Source organism: Amblyraja radiata, chromosome 30 (assembly GCF_010909765.2).
Source record: "Amblyraja radiata isolate CabotCenter1 chromosome 30, sAmbRad1.1.pri, whole genome shotgun sequence".
Lineage (NCBI taxonomy): Eukaryota > Metazoa > Chordata > Chondrichthyes > Rajiformes > Rajidae > Amblyraja > Amblyraja radiata.
The window spans coordinates 4,981,122-4,986,657 of record NC_045985.1 but is presented as its reverse complement, the minus strand read 5'-3'; the positions used below and the strand labels follow the sequence as shown (position 1 = coordinate 4,986,657).

The 5,536-nt window shown below is 46.9% G+C and overlaps 1 protein-coding gene across 1 annotated transcript in view; it reads right to left on the bottom strand.

Annotated features, from left to right (window-relative positions):
• The window catches only part of LOC116989916 (butyrophilin-like protein 10), a 29,758-nt gene that overhangs the window by 252 nt on the left and 23,970 nt on the right, over positions 1–5,536 (bottom strand). The gene's annotated exons all lie outside the window — the stretch shown is intronic.

The following is a 5,536-nucleotide window of genomic DNA, read 5'->3' as shown; positions in this document are numbered from 1 at the left end:
AGAAACTAAACAAGGCATTGGCAAGGAAAGATCAAATGATCTTCGGCGGCAAGAGAACGGGGCTATTAGATAGCAAAGGTCGACACCAAGTGCTTGAATGGGCCTGTCCCACTTAGGCGACTCTTTAACTTGGGACCCGTCAGGAGAAGTATCCCCGACCCGAAACCTCACCCATCCCTTGTCTCCAGAGATGCTGCCTGACCCACTGAGTTATGGGCCTGTCCCACTGAGGCGACTGCCTGGGACTAATTTTAATGGAATTCACCCACAACCTACGACAGCAAAAATTGTCGCCACTGTTGAAAACATGTTGAAAACTTTGTGGCAGGCGCCTGTTGTCGCCCAAAAAAATCGCCTAAGTGGGACAGGCCCATAACTCAGTGGGTCAGGCAGCATCTCTGGTGAACAGAGGGATCTGGGAATAACTGTGCACAGTTCCATGAAAGTGGAATCTCATGTAGATAGGGTGGTAAAGAAAGCTTTTGGTGTGCTGGCCTTTATAAATCAGAGCATTGAGTATAGAAGTTGGGATGTAATGTTAAAATTGTACAAGGCATTGGTGAGACCAATTCTGGAGTATGGTGTACAATTTTGGTCGCCTAATTATAGGAAGGATGTCAACAAAATAGAGAGAGTACAGAGGAGATTTACTAGAATGTTGCCTGGGTTTCAGCAACTAAGTTACAGAGAAAGGTTGAACAAGTTAGGGCTTTATTCTTTGGAGCGCAGAAGGTTAAGGGGGGACTTGATAGAGGTCTTTAAAATGATGAGAGGGATAGACAGAGTTGACGTGGAAAAGCTTTTCCCACTGAGAGTAGGGAAGATTCAAACAAGGGGACATGACTTGAGAATTAAGGGACTGAAGTTTAGGGGTAACATGAGGGGGAACTTCTTTACTCAGAGAGTGGTGGCTGTGTGGAATGAGCTTCCAGTGAAGGTGGTGGAGGCAGGTTCGTTTTTATCATTTAAAAATAAATTGGATAGTTATATGGATGGGAAAGGAATGGAGGGTTATGGTCTGAGCGCAGGTAGATGGGACTAGGGGAGAATACATGTTCGGCACGGACTAGAGGGGTCGAGATGGCCTGTTTCCGTGCTGTAATTGTTATATGGTTATATGGTTATCTCTGGAGAAAAGGGATGGGTGATGTTTGGGGTCGAGACCCTTCTTCAGACACAGCATTTTGTGTCCATCTTTGGTTTAAACCAGCATCTGCCAGTCCCTTCCTACACGTTCCTTGTTTCTACATGGGTTTGTTTCATCGCAATCACTCGTTATTGACCAACACTGCCCAAATGTTCAAGAAGGAACTGCAGATGCTGGAAGATCGAAGGTACACAAAAATGCTGTAGAAACTCAGCGGGTGCAGCAGCATCTATGGAGCGAAGGAAATAGGCGACGTTTCGGGCCGAAACCCTTCTTCAGACTGATGGGGGGGTGGGGGGGAGAAGGAAGGAAAAAGGGAGGAGGAGGAGCCCGAGGGCGGGGGGATGGGAGGAGACAGCTCGAAGGTTAAGGAAGGGGAGGAGACAGCAAGGGCTAGCAAAACTGGGAGAATTCAACGTTCATGCCATCCGGACGCAAGCAACCCAGGCGGAATATGAGGTGCTGTTCCTCCAATTTCCGGTGTTGCTCACTCTGGCAATGGAGGAGACCCAGGACAGAGAGGTCAGATTGGGAATGGGAGGGGGAGTTGAAGTGCTGAGCCACCGGGAGTTCAGGTAGGTTATTGCGGACTGAGCGGAGGTGTTCGGCGAAAGGATTGCCCAACCTCCGCTTAGTCTCCCCTATGTAAATGCCCAAATGTTATTGATTTTAATTGAATATATCATTCATACTTGTTTTCTGTATACTGTATACTTGTGTACTCTGGAATTTAGAAGGATGAGAGGGGATCTTATTGAGACATATAAGATTATTAAGGATTTGGACACGATAGGGGCAGGAAGGGTTTCAGCCCGAAATGTTTCCTATTTCCTTCGCTCCATAGATGCTGTTGCACCCGCTGAGTTTCTCCAGCATTTTTGTCCACCTTCGATTTTCCAGCATCTGCAGTTCCTTCTTAAACATGTTCCCAGTGTTGGGGGAGTCCAGAACCAGGGGCCACAGTTTAAGAATATTGGTTAAGCCATTTAGGACGGAGATGAGGAAACACTTTTTCACACAGAGAGTTGTGAGTCTGTGGAATTCTCCGAGGGCGGTGAAGGCCGGTTCTCTGGATGCTTTCAAGAGAGAGAGAGTTACATAGGGTTCTTAAAGATAGCGGAGTCAGGGGATATGGGGAGAAGGCAGGAACGGGGTACTGATTGTGGATGATCAGCCATGATCACATTGTATGGCGGTGCTGGCTCGATGGGCCGAATGGCCTACTCCTGCACCTATTGTCAATTTTCACAAACTCGAAATCATCCACCTTTTCGGATAAATGAGAATTGTAACTAAGTCAAAGAAAATTCACGATGATATGATTTGAAATCTTCTCCCCGATCCCATCAGGCAAGGGGTACAGAAGTGTGAAAACGCCCACCTCCTGATTCAGGGACAGTTTCTTCCCGGCTGTTATCAGGCAACTGAACCATCCTATCACCAACTAGAGAACAGTCCTGACCTCCCATCTACCTCATTGGAGGCCTGCGGACTATCTCTAATCGGACTTTATCTTGCACTAAATGTTATTACTTTATCTTGTTTCTGTAAACTTTGGACGGCTTGACTGTAATAATAATTTCTCCCGATTGGATTGGATCCAACAAAAAAACGCCTTTCACTGTATCTTGGTACAGATGACATAAACTAAATTATATTTATTCTATCCATGTACCTAGTCAATTGTTTTTATAATGTAGTGATAATACCTGTATCAACTACCTCTCCCGGCAGCTCGTTCCATATACCCACCACCCTTGGACATTGGGGATAGGAGTAGAATTCGGCCATTCGGCCCATCAAGTCTACTCCACCATTCAATCATGGCTGATCTATCTCTCCCTCCTAACCCCATTCTCCTGCCTTCTCCCCATAACCTCTAACACCCGTACTAATCAAGAATCTATCTATCTCTGCCTTAAAAAAATCTCCACTGACATGGCCTCCACCACCTTATAAACATATAACCATATAACAATTACAGCACGGAAACAGGCCATCTCGACCCTTCTAGTCCGTGCCGAACACGTATTCTCCCCTAGTCCCATATACCTGCGCTCAGACCATAACCCTCCATTCCTTTCCCGTCCATATAACTATCCAATTTATTTTTAAATGATAAAAACGAACCTGCCTCCACCACCTTCACTGGAAGCTCATTCCACACAGCCACCACTCTCTGAGTAAAGAAGTTCCCCCTCATGTTACCCCTAAACTTCTGTCCCTTAATTCTCAAGTCATGTCCCCTTGTTTGAATCTTCCCTACTCTCAGTGGGAAAAGCTTATCCACGTCAACTCTGTCTATCCCTCTCATCATTTTAAAGACCTCTATCAAGTCCCCCCCTTAACCTTCTGCGCTCCAAAGAATAAAGCCCTAACTTGTTCAACCTTTCTCTGTAACTGAAAGAATTCCACAGATTCACCACCCTCTGACAAAAGACCTTTCTCCACATCACCTTCCAAAAAGAAACGTCCTTTAATTCTGAGGCTGTGACCTCCAGTACTCGACTCTCCCACTGTTGGGAGAAAGGTATCCCTCAGATTCTTATTAAATCTATCCCCCCCCCCCCCTCCATAACTTTAAACCTATGTCCTCTGCTTCTTGATTCTCTGACTGACGAGTGGGAAGGATTGGGGATGTGCAAAGATTGAGGGGGGAGGTGGGGGGGGGGGAGGGGGGGGGGAGGGGGGGGGGGGTGGGAAGGGGAGTCAGTCTCAGTCTACTCCACGACCTAAGGGGGAGGATTGTACAGTTTGATAGATCTCCTGGAAGAAGGATCTCCTGTGGCGTTCCGTGCTGCATCTTGGTGGAACCAGTCTGTTGCTGAAGGTGCTCCTCAGGTTGACCAGTGTGTCACGGAGGGGGGGTGAGCTGTATATTGTCCAGGACGCTCCGCAGGTTGAGGAGCATCCTCCCCTCCGAGCCCACCCCCCGTGAATCCAACTCCCCCCCCCCCCAGGACGGAGCCAGCCTTACTGACGAGCTTGTTAATCCTGTTAGCATCCACGGCCTTCGCCCTGCTGCCCCAGCACACATGACAGTGACGAGACTCTGGCCACCACCGAATGGTAGAACATCTGCAGCATTTTACTGCAGACGTTGAAGGAGCTGCACCTCCTCAGGAAGTATAGATGGCTCAGTCCCTTCATGTATAGGCCCTCACCATTCTTGGACCAGTCCAGCTTACTATGGGCTGAAAGATGGCAGATGGAGTTTAATGCTGATAAATGTGAGGTGTTACACCTTGGCAGGACAAATCAAAATAGGACGTACATGGTAAATGGTAGGGAATTGAAGAATACAGTTGAACAGAGGGATCTGGGAATAACCATGCATAGTTCCTTGAAGGTGGAATCTCATATAGATAGGGTGGTAAAGAAAGCTTTTGGTATGCTAGCCTTTATAAATCAGAGCATTGAGTATAGAAGCTGGGATGTAATGTTAAAATTGTACAAGGCATTGGTGAGACCAAATCTGGAGTATGGTGTACAATTTTGGTCGCCCAATTATAGGAAGGATGTCAACAAAATAGAGAGAGTACAGAGGAGATTTACTAGAATGTTGCCTGGGTTTCAACAACTAAGTTACAGAGATAGGTTGAATAAGTTAGGTCTTTATTCTCTGGAGCGCAGAAGGTTAAGGGGGGACTTGATAGAGGTCTTTAAAATGATGAGAGGGATAGACAGAGTTGATGTGATCAAGCTTTTCCCTTTGAGAATAGGGAAGATTCAAACAAGAGGACATGACTTCAGAATTAAGGGACAGAAGTTTAGGGATAACATGAGGGGGAACTTCTTTACTCAGAGAGTGGTAGCGGTGTTGAATGAGCTTCCAGTGGAAGTGGTGGCGGCAGGTTCGTTGGTATCATTTAAGAATAAATTGGATAGGCATATGGATGAGAAGGGAATGGAGGGTTATGGTATGAGTGCAGGCAGGTGGGACTAAGGGAAAAAAAATTGTTCGGCACGGACTTGTAGGGCCGAGATGGCCTGTTTCCGTGCTGTAATTGTTATATGGTTATATGGTTATCCAGGTACACTCCAAGGTACTTGGACTCCATAGACAATAGACAATAGGTACAGAGGAGTAGGCCATTCGGCCCTTCAAGCCAGCACCGCCATCCAATGTGATCATGGCTGATCATCCACAATCAGTACCCCGTTCCTGCCTCCTCCCCATACCCCCTGACTCCGCTATTTTTAAGAGCCCTATCTAACTCTCTCTTGAAAGTATCCAGAGAACCGGCCTCCACTGAGGCAGAGAATTCCACAGACTCACAACTCTCTGCGTGAAAAAGTGTTTCCTCACCTCTGTTCTAAATGGCTTAAGGGCCTGTCCCACTTGGCGATTTTTTCGGCAACTGCCGGCATTAATTACTGACGTATCAG